General features: G+C 39.2%; 1 long non-coding RNA gene across 1 annotated transcript in view; it reads right to left on the bottom strand.

Moving 5' to 3' along the window:
- The window catches only part of LOC123379799, a 79,016-nt gene extending 77,610 nt beyond the window's left edge, over positions 1–1,406 (bottom strand). Inside the window, exons 1-2 of the long non-coding RNA XR_006584668.1 lie at positions 1,296–1,406; positions 354–435 (exon numbers count right to left, since the gene is read on the bottom strand). This is a non-coding gene — a long non-coding RNA (uncharacterized LOC123379799). The remainder of the gene's footprint in view (positions 1–353; positions 436–1,295) is intronic.
- Positions 1,407–16,222: the final 14,816 nt, after the last annotated feature.

Genomic DNA, 16,222 nt, shown 5'->3' with positions numbered 1-16,222 from the left:
AGCTGCCAGGTAGCCATTCGTAGCACGGCTGTGCCCATGTTGAGGAACGTTAATTATTATTTCCCTGGTTCTGCATTGAACCCACAACAAATTCATCCTCTTAAGAAAAAGTGAGTGTTCTGGGTTCTGGGTTTCCCTTTCAAGAGGTTGAGCATGTAGAGGGACCTGATGTTGGAGAGAATTCCTTACCCTCTGCCTTCCTTTAGTGGACCTGCTGGAAGCTTCCCCTGCTGTCTTGGAATGGAGTTAAGGAAACCCCTTTCCTCTTTTTGGATCAACACAGTATGACGGCTAAGGGCTTGGGCTCAGACTCAGCCTGACTGGATTTGAATTCAGTTTCCATCATTTCTTACCTGTGTTGTGCTGGGAAATAAACTCTGGGCTTCAATGCAGCAGACCACCGAATAAGAACGTTAGTTTCTCTCCCTAGGGCTGCTGTAAGCATTAAATGAGATAATGTATACAAACTAGCAAAATTCACGTCAATATTCCATAAAGTGATCTGTCCCAGTTATTATCATTGCAGAATGTATTGCTACTTGATATGAGAACTGATAACTCAAAATGTACATAGAATTTAAGTTTCAATTCTGAGGATTTTCTAGGATTCTTCCTGGCATCTACATGGTATCCTGTGGAGCCAGTCCGGGACAAGCTTCCCACCCCCCCAAAACTCAATAAGAAATGATGCTGCTTTGCAGACAGGACATATTAATTTTCTCCTGTGTTTATTTACATGGTTTATAGGGCATTAATCGTAAAAAGAAAAAGTTTTCTTAACTTTTCATGCACAGCAGATATAGACCAAACCCAGTTAAAATAGAAAAAAAGCCTTCAATGTTTTCTTTTGAAAAAGATAGCTGCTAGAATTTAAAAAGCTTGTTCTTATTAACTATGCATACCTAAAACCATAAGGACATGTAAAAATATAAACCTTTTTTCCCCAAATCCCAGCCCTCAGTTCTTTAAAAAAATATTTGTGCCCAGAGAATCAGCATTACCAGAAGGCAATATTTATAGAAGTGATAAGTCAGCCAGCCCAGCTGTCATTAACACTTATCATATCATCTGAGCATAACTTTCCTTAGAGCACCTGGAAGTGAGGAGAATTATAATTACATAAATATAATTAACTATATATTTTAAAGTGTGCATATGCCTGCATGTGTTGGAGCCCTTTAATGTTGTTTGGCACAACTTGGAGTTCAGAACTCAAACTTCTGAGGACCCTTGCCACTAAGGTTAATGCCGGTTAAAGTTATACAGGATGAGCAACAGAACAAATAGCATTTTACCAGAGTCCACTTTTTATCAGATGGTGGCTTTTAAAAGTTTATGGCTGAAGACAGGATGGAGACCGATACAAACAGTGAGATGGGGCGCCTGGGTGGTGCAGTCGGTTAAGCTTCCGACTTCAGCCAGGTCACGATCTCGCGGTCCGTGAGTTCGAGCCGCACGTCAGGCTCTGGGCTGATGGCTCGGAGCCTGGAGCCTGTTTCCGATTCTGTGTCTCCCTCTCTCTCTGCCCCTCCCCCGTTCATGCTCTGTCTCTCTCTGTCCCAAAAATAAATAAACGTTGAAAAAAATTAATAAAAAACAAACAGTGAGCTGTGGCCAAGAGCAACGACTGTCCAGTTTTGCCTCAACATCGAGCTCTACAAACTTCCAATCCAGCTTTCTACCAGATTCCAAGAGGCCCCTGATGCTATTACCATAACATTCACATCCCTATTCTAGCTTATTCCTTGGTTCTTGCCTTGTCTGGCCCTGTGATCAACACTATCTTTACCACACTCCGTTGGTGTTGGAGACCTTTCACACTTGATCTATTGGCATTTGCTCTTTTACAACCGTGGGCCCCCCTGAGTCGCCTACCAGAAATGTGCCAAGTCTCTACTGACAGTAGCTGCCAATATGGAACCTGAGACCTAGGACATTTTCCTTGATTTCCTACTCATCCACCGCCATTCAGATTGGTTCTGGGTCATGTATACTTTTTGGTAGCCTCCGTATCCTCAGAAGAAATAGGGATATAAAACGAGCACCACAGAATGATTATTTGAATGAAAGTAAATGGGATAATTCATATAAAATCCATAACACAGAGCTAGGCACAAGGAAGGAGTTCCTCAAAGAGGGTGTAGTAGGTTTTAGAATAGTACCGTTGGTTGTTTCTGCTTTAATGGCATGAGGTTGGCAAAAAGGCAAATATATGCGACAGCTATTGTCTTAGGCTTGTTCCAGCAGAAGAACTGTTGCTTAATTGTTGTGAGAAAGTTGAGTCACACCACATAGCCTGCTTTCACTTCATTTTCCTGTAAAATCAGTTCTTATTTGTCCTTATAGACTTTCACATATTTGCTTTTATCTCATTGAAGTCTAGCCAAAAAAAGCAGTGGGATTTACTTGCCTATTGTTGTAGACTACATGTTTGTGTTTCCACAAAATTCATATGTTGAAATCCGAATCCCCAGTGTGATGGCAGTAGGACGTGGGGCCTTTGGGATGTAATTAGGTCATGAGGGTGGAGCCCTCAAGAATGGAATTTAGCACCACAAGAGACACAAGAGCATGCTTTCTGCCATGTGAGGATATAACCCAAAGTGGCCATCTGCAAACCCGGAAGCCAGCCCTCACTTGACATGGGGTCGACCAGCATTTTCGTCTTGTACATTCCACTTCTATTTCCATTTCTTTTCCATTTCTAGGACCTTGGGAAATAAATGTTTGTTCTTTAAACCACCCAGGTCTGTGGTATCCTGTTAGAGCAGCCTAAAATGATTAAGACACATATTTTGATTCTAAAGCATGTTTCTCAAATTTGCATATGCATATGATCACCTTGGGTCTAGTGGAGATGAAGGTTCTGATTCATCAGATCATGGGGGTGAGGCCTATATCTCTAACAAGCCCTTCTCCCCTATCTACAAGATGCTGCTGATGTGTGGACTGCACTTTGAGTAGCAAAGTTCTAGAAGATTCTATATCATTCTGGTATATGACAAGTGGGGCAAATGATATATAAAATATCCCTGTTATGTTGGGAAATTTAAACATAAGCAAATGTCTTTGAGCACCTAATCTTTACTTTAGGAAGTAAGAGTCATAAGGTTCAAAGAATACTTTATATTAAAAAAAAAAGAGAGTGAATATCCTTTATCTTATTTCTTTCGAGTCAAGTTTTGAATATTATTGAGAAATGGTTCTATGGTATATTCAAAATTCAGATGAAGTCAGATGTGATTTCTTTAAGCACCATTTTAGGATTTAGATAATGGCCAGGATTAATATTGTTCTTTTTGACTTTGGGGAAAGAAACAGAATGAGCCCATCGACAGTGAGCCCTTCCTAATGTCACAGGAATAAATCACATATAAATTCCAGAAGTTCCAACTTATTAACTAAAATGGAGATTGATAAACTGCTTTGTACAGGTAGCTCTGTTCAGAAGAATAATCAGGTTGCACATGGGCCCTGCAAAAGAGCTAAAGATGATTTTCAGCAGGTTCAATATGGTGTAGCATGCTTTGCCAAGATTTTCCTTCACTGACTGAAAGCAAAGATTTCCAAAGAATGCTTAATTCTATGCCTCTGGTCCTTTCCTACTTATCCCATCAAAAATATCTGTTTGCAGTAGCTATATCCTGGAATAGTAAAGTTTGAACCGACATCAACTTTTTTGCTGAATATAAACCCAAATTCAAATACAATGATTGTTACTATTTTCATTTTTTTTTCAACGTTTTTTATTTATTTTTGGGACAGAGAGAGACAGAGCATGAACGGGGGAGGGGCAGAGAGAGAGGGAGACACAGAATCGGAAACAGGCTCCAGGCTCTGAGCCATCAATCAGCCCAGAGCCCGATGCGGGGCTCGAACTCACGGACCGCGAGATCGTGACCTGGCTGAAGTCGGACACTCAACCGACTGCGCCACCCAGGCACCCCTACTATTTTCATTTTTTAAAAAATTTTTAATGTTTATTTTTGAGAGAGAGAGAGAGAGAAAGAGAGAGAGAGAGAGGCAGAATGTGAGTGGGGGAGGGGCAGAGAGAAAGGGATACACAGAATACGAAGCAAGCTCCAAACTCTGAGCTGTCAGCACGGAGCCCGAGACGTGGGGCCTGAAGCCACAAACTCTGAGATCATGACCTGAACCAAAGTTGGATGCTCAACCGAGGGGGCCACCCAGGTGCCCCTGTTAGTATTTTCTTCATATGAAGAATGAGATGTTTAAAAAGGTTAGATGTTGGGGTACCTGGGTGGCTCAGTCAATTAAGCATCAGACTTCGGCTCAGGTCATGATCTCATCATTCGTGAGTTCGAGTCCCACATTGGGTTCTCTGCTGTCAACGCAGAGAGCTGACTTTAGATCCTCTGTCTCCCTCTCTCTCTCTCTGCCCCTTCTGCACTCAAGCTCCCCCCCCACCCTCTCAGAAATAAAATAAACTTTAAAAAATTTTAAAAATAAAGGTTAGATGTTTTTCTAAGTATATTGGCTCTAGTCGTCCTTGGAAATGGAGTGTGTTAGACCCTCGAAATGTTTGCAATTTCCTCTGTGGGGCTGGAGGTATGGGGTAGATGAGCTAATCCTTCTTGAGCCCTGAAGTACCTTCCCTTGTCACCTTTGCCTCTTCTGCTTTCACCATTCTGCCCCTCTGTACCCCCAGGGTCAGCAAACAGCCTGTCCACATCTGCAGGTATTTGGAGATTTGACAACCCAGATGTGGAAATCCATGGCAACCACTTAGCATGGGGGCTGATTCTGTGCTTCTGCTGCCCATAGCAAGTTTCCTCAGTGACTCTGATGCTAATGCATGCCCTGTACATATAGAAAGAGGCAGGACTGTGTGAGGAAATCTGCTTGTGATGTAGAAAAATGGAGAGAGATTAGCCAACTATATCATCTCTTTTCTTATCTTGAGATGAGGCAGGGATGCCTCTGTCAGGCAGCGGAGATCACAGAGATGGATATATTTGTCTTTTGATCTCAGACAACAAAACCAATGTTTCTGTTTTTGCACAGCTTCTGCTATGATAAGGAGAAGAATCTATCTGTGTATTTGGGGATGGGGTGGGCCCTGAATAGCTGATGGCCTTTTATCTTGCCTTCCAATTGTTAACAGTAATTTCTTCTCGGTTTGTTAAATTAAAAACGTGGTGAAAAGTGAAAAGTGGGGGCTCGATATACTTATTGAAATGGCATTCATTCCTTCTTAATGAATAATTAAATTTCATATCGTATTATCATATTTATAGAGTGGGCCTTTACATCTGAGGAAAGGGAATAAAAGATTATAACCAGGGCAAGGCAGTCTCGCCACCTTTCCCCAAAGATTACCATGTTGGTCAGAGGAAATTCTATTGTATAATAATGCAAGAGGACACCATCTCTGTTTATTTGGCTACTCTGCCCAGATCCCGCACTGACAATGATTTTTGACTGAGTCTACCCCTATGCGATGAAAAGCGTTCTGAGCTTTGAGACGAAATGCTCTGTCACTCAGCCGGCTTGGAGAGCAGGTGAATTGGGGAAAATTGAAGAATGGCAAGAAAAATTATTGTCTTTTCATTCACAATATGGGAGATAAGAATTTTCCACGTAGGGATAACGGAAAACCTAAATTCAGTGGTCCAAAGGCCAAATAGTGTTCTTGACTCATGCTTTCATTTATTATGTTTGTTCATTCACTCATCACTCCTGCTTTCAAAACGTACTTATTAAATGCTCTTTTTGTGTCAGATACTGTGCTAGGGATACCGGGGAAAATAAGACATAGGTGTTGTTTACTAAATGAGCTCACCCTCTGGTAAGAGAGGAGACTGCCATATTAAGAAATAACAATACAATTCTGTATTATATGTATAGCGTCTTGAAGTAGCTACCAGGTACATAGTGGAAGAGAATAGAAAACGGTGTTTTTTCTGCCCGTGAAAGTGTGCTGTAAGGAGGTGACAGAGGTCACGATGTGCGATGTGGGTCTTGAAGACTGTGTAAGGATATGAAATTTAGAAATTAAAACTATTTGTATCCTGTGAATCAGCAATTTACTTCTTACATACTTAGGATAACATCTTAAGAAAAGAACCAGGCTATTACAACAATGTATAAGAACAAAAATGCAATTTTCAACAATATAGCATTGAGTAAATAAATTATAGTGCACCCACACTGTGGAATATTAATGTAGCTGTTAAAAATCATGTCCTAGAAGGTTGGAGAAAATGTTCGTTATATTGTGGAATGAAAAAAAAGTGAGCTTTAAGTTTGCACATTTTATTTCCAAGTGTGTGTGTGTAGTTGTGTATATACACAGACATATGTATGCATGTATGTATATCAACATACATATAAGAAGAAAGATATACTCCACAATGCTAGCTCTCATTGTCTTCATTTTATTCCCAGCCTTGTGGAGATATAATTGCCACATAGCATCGTGTAAGTTTAATGTGTATAGTGCGTTGACGTGATGCACTTACGTGTTGTGAAAGGACTGCCCTGGTAGCGTTGGTTAATACCTCAATTATCTCACGTAATTACCGATTCTTTTCTGTGGTGAGAATATTTAAGATCGACTCCCTTAGCAACTTTCAAGTACACAATACAGTATTACGAACTCTAGTCACCCCGCTGTCATCAGATTCCCAGAATCTATTAATCTTATTCCTGGAAGTTTGTATCCTTTGACCAGCACCTCCCTGTTCCCCCACCCTCAGCCCCTGCCAACCACCATTCTGCTCTGTTTCAATGAGTTCGGCTTTGTTTGATTCCACATATAAATGAGATCATGCAGTATTTGTTTTTCTCTGTCTGACTTAGGTATTCAATAATCTTTTTAAAATCAATAAAGTTTTTCATCACCCACTTTCCTCCAAGGGCAAAATTCCTTGAGGAATTTTGATTATGCACTTTATTTTCTATGAAAGAATAACAACCTGATCTCTAGTGAGAATACAAACACAGAAAACTGCCCTTCCAGATACAGCAACTTCCAAGTATTACCGAAGGTATGGTGAGGGAAGTGATGTTTGACGGACACATAGGCCAGTCATTTCTCTACCTTTTCTCTGCTCTCTCCTTGGATCCAGACAGCCTCCAGATCCAGAGGACAAAATGCTGGCCTCTTGGACCACTGTTTCCACCCAATAGGGCATCAGTGCTCTCTCTTTGGGTTCACGGAGTGATCCTCCAGGAAAACATGAAACCTGTCACATTTCTTATAGAAATATTTTGAGAATACTGTGTCCCTCTAGAGGAGCCTATATGAAAATTTTCTTTTATTGAAAAAGTACTAGGAAAATGTGTTGCTTCCTCTAAGGATGGCTTTCATTTCACCAATAAAAACTCAATTTTTTTTTTTTTGCTTAGGCTATTAAAAGCTTAAGGTCAAATATGTGGGTTGCTTTTTTGTTGTTGCTGCTTTTTTTGTCTTTGTTGCTTTTTTTTTTTTTTTTTTTTAGCAGCTACTTACACCTCTTGTGGAAGTCTGGGATGGGAAGAAGTTTCATCCTGCATGGCAGCCTCCATCAATTCTTTATGGATATCTGCAGCACTGGCTGAGGAGTTAGGTGGCAGCATGCAAACTTATAGGGAAGAGTGCTGTGACCCACCGCTCGCTCTCCCATCACTCAGATTGTAAGGGAGGTGGTGAGTGTGTGCATTTGCTGGTCATGACCTCGGTATTCTGTGTAGGTACCCTGTCTTCACTTTCAAGTCTCTTTAACTTCTCTTGGCTCCAGGTTTCTAAATATATCTTTTTAGCCTGGTAATCCATGTAACTTTGTATCCATTTCCCCAGGCAATTTGTTCCATGGTGTATTTCAGGGTGACAGAATCAACTTCCCAAAAGTAGGTAACATTTGAAACACAGAGCAAGCAGTCTTTCCACAAAATAATATTAAGTTTTAATTAATAAAAATACTCTAAGGTAATACTCTATATTACATACAGAGAATAAAAAATACTCTAATATTATATATCATATATAAGTTGTATATATATGTTATTTGAAATATACCAAAAACAGGAAGACATTAATAATATCTAGGGGACTTCAGTCTGTAAAAACTATTCGAATCATCACTTCATAATCAGTAACTCTTAATTTCTTTTCCTGAATAATATGGAGATCTATTTCTCACCTTTTCTATCCTTTCAATTTTCCTAGGACTCATGAGTATGGACTGATTTTTAGAGGAATTATTTCTTAACTTTGGGTCAAACCCTCTTCCCCACTGTGCATTTATGGCATGCCAGGTCCTGCTCCATGTGCCAGGAATTTAGTAGTGAAGGCAGATGTCCATCGCCCCTGCTCTCTAGGGCTTCCAGCCCAGATCGGGCCTCCTTGAGCCGGGTCTCTTGACGTTTGTCTTCAGGAAGCCATGATGGTAAGTAGCTCTTCCTGTTAAACAGAGGATCATATGGCACAACCACTTTCCTTAAGGTCCTCTGTTGAAAGGGCATCGCTTATCACTTTTCTTGTCTCTTATCCTTCCAGCTGTCTATTTTGACTTGGAAGAATTGCTTCTTGCAATTCTGATCAATGGCTAACATGTCCGTTAAAACAACACTCTCTCTTCCTCCCCAGTTATACCCATTTAATGTGTTTGTAGTAATGGGTTCCACTTTTTCTTTATATGAGGCAGAAGATAGATAATTGATATTCTAATGAAACCTTGGCATGAGATGGGTATGTGTTTTCTATTGATACACAACGTAGGCCTGTTAAATATGTGGAGATTTGCAAGACTCCTGGAAACTGATGATCTATTTAACACAAACCTCCAATGCTTAAATTGATCTCTTCTCTTGTCTTTGCTTTTTCTTTTTTCCCTCATCTTCTGTCTGTACTTTCTTTCCCTTTCAATACTTTCTGACTATAAGCAATGTTCACATCAATTGATTAGATTTACATTTCCCTCAGTCATTGCCTGATTTGTCCTTAAAAAGAAACAAAGGTTGTTGCCCTACATGACGGTGATAACTTTTTCCTGAAAATTTATGGTTTGAATTAATTCATGCTGCTGATGGCTATAGGCATTTCTTACCTTGTGGCAATTATGCTGAACTTGGTCAATGTGATGGCCCATTGGATGAAACCAGGGAAACCTGGAGGCTGTTAAAAAAAAAGAAGAAGAAAAAGAAAAAGAAACTGGAGTCATCAGAATATTTTCAAGCATAAATTTAATAAAAGAATGCCTTCACTTCTCATACTCCTCATTAAACTTTGATATGCAATTCCCTCAGGCGTGAGGATTTGCTCTATTCTAAGTCTCTGCTGAAACAACTTCTGAAGTGTGTTTGATTCAGCTGGGGATTACTGTGTGAGAGGGGCATTGGGTCTATACTCTTTAGGAGTGTTAGCCTCCTAAAAGGTTACTTTTTCTTCCCTGACTTAAATGTATAAGAAAAACAGAACATTTAACTGCCAGTGAATTGCCGAGACCCTCCCAAGGCTGCCCAGGTGAGTCCCATCTGCTATGGGACCTAACACTCTGCCCAACTCCAATAGAGCCAGAAAGAGCATTGATGAAGGAAATAGCAGATCTCAGCTCTGCAGGCTAGCACCCTTAGATGAAATCCACATCAGCTATTTAAAGTACCACCGGAAGGCTCTCCAGACTGGCTCTTGTCAACTCGGCTAAAGCGCTCTAGGAAACTGCCCAGTTTATTACCACTTCCAACAAGAAGCCGGCCATGGGCAGGGGCCAGGGCGTGTCAAGCGCACAGGGAGCTCTCTCGGTTACTAATTGTCCAAGACCAGAGCAGCAGTTTGCTCACTCAAACTTCTTGAAGCCCAAAGTGCCACTCTGTTTCCTGTGACACTTGAAGGAGACTTCAGAGTTTGCCGTTCCTTTCTCTTCGATTTTTTCCCAGCTGGGAACGTCAGTGAAGTTTCCAATGCAAGGTGTAAGTTTCTCTTGTTGTAGGAGCAAAGTGAGATTCAACAGAGTGTGAGGTGACTCTAAGGTTAATGTGCCAGTTTGGGCAGCCATCAGTTCCCACTAACAGCTCTGGCTCAGTACACCCTCTACCCCAATTTTCCATAGCTGTCACAGACACAGAGATGGAAAAGATCTTGAAAGACTATTTGGCTCAGGTTCATGCCTTCAGCAAAGTCATGGCCCAACTCTACCAGGTCCTCAGGAGCACAGTCTCAAGGAGTAGCCTCTGAAGGGTGATTTTCAGTAGCAGCACAGTTGGCTGAATTACAGTGCAAAGGGAATTACCTTTATCTTTGGGGGCTTTCACTTCCCTTCTGAAACCCTTTACCATCTTCTCATTCCCCTTCCCCCAAACCGTTAGTTGAAGGTGTCTTTTCAATGATTGGAACAGATCATTTGGCTATCTACCCAGGCTCCCCCTCTCTTCTTTCTGTCCCTGGGGTCCTAATTTTCAAATGTTGGGGTGCATCAGAATCACCTGGAGTGGTTATTAAAGAAATTCAGGATGAGGGTTACTTCTTGGGAAGATTTTGGAGGTGGGTGATCTAAAAAAATTGAAAACAGGGGGAAAAAACATGCACATTTTGCTGAAGAGGATACATAAATGGCAAACAAGCACATGAAAAGGTGTTCAACACCATTAGCCATTAGAGGAATGCAAATTAAAGTCACAGTGAGATAAAAATAAAATAAAATAATAAATAAATAAAATAATAAATAAATAAAATCACTGAAATGAAAAATAAGAACATCAAATGCTTGCAAGGATGTAGATATACAGTTTGGTGGGATATTTCAATACTATACCCTCTCTAAAATACTTTGGCAGTATCTTTCAAAACTAAGAATGGACTTACCACAAGACCTAGCAGTTATATCATGGACATTTAATCTAGAGAAATTAAGACTTTCATATAGAAACTTGTACACAAATATCCCTACCTACTTTTTTTCATAACTTTTCAAACTTGAAAGTACTCAAATGTCCTTCAATGGGTCAGTGGTTAAATAGTACATCCCTATCATGGGATACAATTCAATAATAAAAAGGAACACGTTATTCATACACGCAGTAACTTAGATGGGCCTCAAGAAAATTCTGCTGAGTGAAAAGGGCTAATTCCAAAAGGATAAACACTTCATGATTCCATGTATGTAGTATTTGTGAAGCAGCATAATTATGGAAATGAAGAACTTATAGTTTACAGTGGTTGGGAACTGGGGGAAAAGGGAATGGGTAGGTCTATGAAGGAATAACATGAGGGGGTCTTGCGATGTTACGTTTGAATATCTGGATTGTGGTGGTGGTTATGTAGGGCAACACATTTGGTGAAATTGTATAGAGCTATATGTAGGCACACATAAACACAAATGCACACACAATGCATGTACAGCTGGTAAAAATGAATAAGCTCTATGGATTGTATCAATGTCAATTTTGGGGGTTAGATACTGAACTATAGTTGTATAAGGCATTAACACTGGGGTAGGCTGGAGAGGGGTGCTTGACATTGCTCTGTACATTTCTTTGCAACATCTTATGAAACTAGAATTTGTTTTAAGTAAAAAGCTGAAGTTTAGGTCCAATCCAGATGCTAGGAGAGAGTTTTTACAAGGGTGAGAAAATCAAGAGTTGGAATCGATGAGAGGGTCGTCTTTGAATACTAATTATCAGACATCTCCAGCAAATCATCTCAGACCATACAATGGCCCTTGGCCTGCAGACTTGTGAGTTAACTAATGCTTACAGTAAATGCTGCTGAGACTGAGTGGTTGTTGTACAGCATAAGTATGGTCAGGATAGAGGTAGGATCTGTTTTGATTTTAAAATTTATTCCTGTGTGTCTAATTAAATACTCAAAGAAGACAACGGTGATAACTTACATTTATCTGCCGTTGCCATGATTTTTGATAGCATGGTCAGAATATGGTGGTGCTCAAGAAATATGGATTGCTTTCTAAATATTGATAAGTACCAAGTTCAAGATAATTTTGATAAAAAAAATTCCCCAATCCTTTATATCATATGACATCAATATGTTGAAAATTTTTCATCATGAGAAAGCAATGGATCTTGCTCTTGAAGCTTTAGAACACTTCATGTTCAAGATATTAATAATATGATAAATTTGTTCTGGAATCAATGCCACCATCATCTTTTCTGATGAATTGATACGCTTTGCGAACATTTTTCAAGAAATGCAAATATATAAACCATCATGTTTCCATTTCTCTCTTGGCAGTCATGACACTCAGAGCCAAATTTAATGTTCAGTAATATCAAATTTCATACTAATTTTATCCCAAAACCTCTCTTCCCACGTATGCTCTATATTTTTAGTCAGTCAACAATTTCATTGGTAACTTAATAATTTAAAGTTTTCATGAGTCAATCACAAGAATGTTAGAACATATGATGCTTTGTTTTCTGTTAAAGTTTTCTGCAAAGTTACCCATTTTAAGTAAGTTTAATTGAAGTATAACATATATACAAAAAAAGTATATAAATCCTAAGTATGAATCTTAAGATACACAAAAAGAGCATATCAATTCAACACGACTCATGTCAGGAAATAGCATTGCTATTATAGCAGAAATTCCTCTTGGTCCCCCACCCTCTCCAAAGGAAACCCCTCAGAAGTTCTCCACAATTCTAACCCTACAATTAGGTTAGCATGTCTTTGAACTTTCTATAAATAGAATTATACAGTATTTACTCTTTTTTGACTATGTCACTTGAATCAATCTATGTGTGTGAGACTCATCCACGTGGTTGTGCACAGCAATAGTTCATTTATTTTCATTATTGTACAGAATTCCTTATGTAGATATGTCACTGTTTCATATTCTACTCTCCATGGACATTTGTAACACTGCATAGTTAAGTGTTACTATGAATAGCACTAACAGAAGCATTAATGGACATGCCTTTGGTAAAAGTATTTATGAATTGCTGTAGAACGTATACCCAGGAGCACAATGGCAAGGTCAAAGAGGATGTCTAGGTTCAGTGTTCGTAGTTATCACCAAGCAGTTTTCTAATAACTTAAACTCCCAGCAGCAGTATGTGTGTTCACCACAGTCCACCACATTCTGGCTGAGCCTTGGCTTTACTAATCTATTTTGTTTTAGTCATTCTGTTGGTGTGAAATGGGATCTCACTGAGTTTGAATTGGTATTTTTCAGATGAAGCTAAAACTCTTTCATATGCCTAATGGTCACTTGGATATTTTCTTGGTGGGGTGCCTCTATGGACACTGTTGCTGCTATGCCCAGAAGCCCCTGGGTCTATGCGTTTCTCCCCCAGCTTCTTGGCACAGTCAGTTCTAATGGTCATACTGGAGACTGACTCTCTTCAGAAGAGCATCTTGGACCCTTGAAGTTTGCTTAATCAATCTGCTGATTTAGATTTTTCTTTAATGCCTTCAGCAGATTTTAGAATCTAGGTTATGGTTTACTAGTAAAAAGAGTTAAGAAGTATTTGCACTTTTTCAAACTCTGGAAGAGTTTGTGGAATGTTGTCGTTTCTAGTTTATGAAAAGCCATACTGAAAAAGTACTTTCCTTTCACCTTGAATTGCAATTTTTCCCATTTCCACATTTACCAATGATCATAATTCTGAAATTGGGGTCTCTGTATCTCTAAGGGGATCTCTAGAAATTATGCAAAGCCACAGTGTAAACACATCATATGCTCTAGGACATCCATTTACATAAAGACAATTACTTATATAATAAAACAAATATGAATGTATTATGAAGTAGGAAGCAAAATCTGTGCAAATTTTTTTAAGATAAAACTTGCTATCACGTCTGGCTATTTCTAGTCCTCTCTGGATTGTTTCCTACTCTCTTTTACATTAAGGGGACTTTGGGGTGGGAATTTGGAGGAACATTGAAATAATGTGTCTTCCATATCATCAGGAGGGTGTCATGATACAGTAGGAAAAAATCGTTATTTTTTTTTTAAGTTTATTTATTTATTTTGAGAGAGAACAAGAGAGCAATCAGGGAAGGAGCAGAAAGAGGGAGACATAGAATCCCAAGCAGGCTCTGCAAAATTAGCTTAGAGTCCAACGTGGGGCTCGAACTCACAAACGGTGAGATCATGACCTGAGCTGAGATCAAGAGTAGGATGCTTAACCAACTGAGTCACCCAAGCACCAGGAAAAAAAATTTCTTTTATCGCCAAAAGAGATGTGGATTCAGATCTTAGGTCTGTCTCTCTGGCTGTATTACCTTACACAAAACATTTGTTTGTTTGTTTAAAGTTTTAATAACTGTAGGTTGTATATAGCACAGAGTAATTATATGTCCATACCATACATGGACAATGACTAGACATAAAAGTTACTTCCTGTTAGTTTTACCAGCTAGGTCTGGAGCCTGTGTCAAGGATGAAAATACTAAGTAGAGAAGACAGACCAGAAGAAATAGAACCGGAAGCCCTGATTGGGATGGAAGTCACTGGGGCAGGGGTAAGGATGTGGGTAAAAGCAAGTCATGAACTGTGGGTTCAGAACTTCTTCCGGTTGCTGAGCACTCTCATATGTGTATTGACCTGTCAGTCCTCAACTTTTAGTGTAGGTGAATAAAGGTTTCAGGCCACACTGCTTCATATCATCTTTGAACTTCAGCAGCACCAGGCTGCACTAAATAAGTTCTTACAGAGTAATCTGTTTCCAAATATAATCTTTTTTTTTCCCCAGGTAGACTGTAAATTCCCCTGGGACAAAGACCTCCCCCCAGCATCTAGCACAATACAATCTCATACATAGTAGAGACCCAGGCAGTCTTGTTGGATGTGGAATATTTGAAAATACTAAACAAATTGCAACATGATATAAAGACTTGGTTTTTCTACTGTGAACAAACTCTTCCTTCCTTCACTGGTCAACAGGTTATTCAAAGAAATGTGTGGCCTTTATAATAAAATCTACCTGGATATTTTTTTCTTTCTTGGTGTGAAAGAACTGTGTCTCTTAAGTTTAGCAACTTGTCTGTGTGTTTCCCTGTCTCCCCCACCGAACACACTGATACCACTGCAGGGAGCTTCCACTTGGGGCAGATACATGAGAAGACATTTTCACCAAATATGGACTTAAAATAAGTCGTTTGGTGACTTTTGTGGTATAAGTCTTTTTTTTTTTAATGAAATTATCCTGAGAAACTTTCCATCTTGCTTATTATGAACAAAGTGTTTGATTTGGTCTTTCATCATTAGCAGAAAGTAATTATTCTGAAAACTTCTTCTTGTATCTCACCCAACCAGGGTTGGCCAAAGGATAAGCCTGCTTCTTATGCCACAATTTCCAAAATTCTGGAAGTTCTTTGAGGTAACTATGTGTGTTTCTAAAGTTCCCCTGTTCTACTTCAACTAGGTTAACTGAATGAGAACAACATCAATGTATTAATATCTTGTATATTAATGTATCAATCTGAATACATTTTGGAAACCAGGGGTTTAGTTTGCTTAGGGATTAGGAAAATGGTCCAGTAAGTTTTATAGGGAATCTAAGAGTCAAGAAAGGCCAAAATCAAGGTACCTGGAATCTGGGTATTTTGAGATAGAAAGGAAAACACACCTAAAATGTACATAAGCTTATAGGCTTAAGATTTCATTTTCTGGACCATTTTCCCTAAATTTAAGAAAAATATATAGTAACCTCATTGATCTAAGAGTGTTGAAATCTAGAACTCAGAGAAAGTCTGCATATTGCTTTAGCAGAAATCACCAGTGGAATTGTCTGTAGGTACCAGGCAGGGGGCTTGAAAATGTGGATTGGATTTGATGAGGCCAGTGGTGAACTGGAGACTCTAGACCCAATAAAATATTTTTCCATGGACCAAATTTGGCTGGTGAACCAACCAATTCCTACTGCCTCCTTTCAATAATTGTTACTTGGATGGATATAGTTAGAGTAGCAACTGATTTTGTTTTCTTTTTCCTGAGCTGAAGGGTAGACTTCACAGGACATCCTACAATTTACAAGTCAATAGTCACAGAATTGGAAGCAGTAAATGGCTTATTTTGTTAGTTTACTGGTTAAGTCAACTTAAGGCCCTTTTATTGAGTCTTCCACATAGCCAGATATCTCAAACATGATTTTAATCAGATGTAAGATAAGAGCATAGGATGCTATAATAACGAAGAGAAACTATTAGTTTACTAATTTGTGTGTTTGGAAGTGAAAGGTGTGCCTCGACTTTTTAAGAAGGCTACTTGGTACTATCTAGTATTTCATGTTCCATGAAGCTGCACTTGAATCAGTGTGG

This window comes from Felis catus, chromosome C2, assembly GCF_018350175.1.
Source record: "Felis catus isolate Fca126 chromosome C2, F.catus_Fca126_mat1.0, whole genome shotgun sequence".
Classification (NCBI taxonomy): Eukaryota; Metazoa; Chordata; class Mammalia; order Carnivora; family Felidae; genus Felis; species Felis catus.
This window is presented reverse-complemented; position numbering and strand designations above follow the sequence as displayed.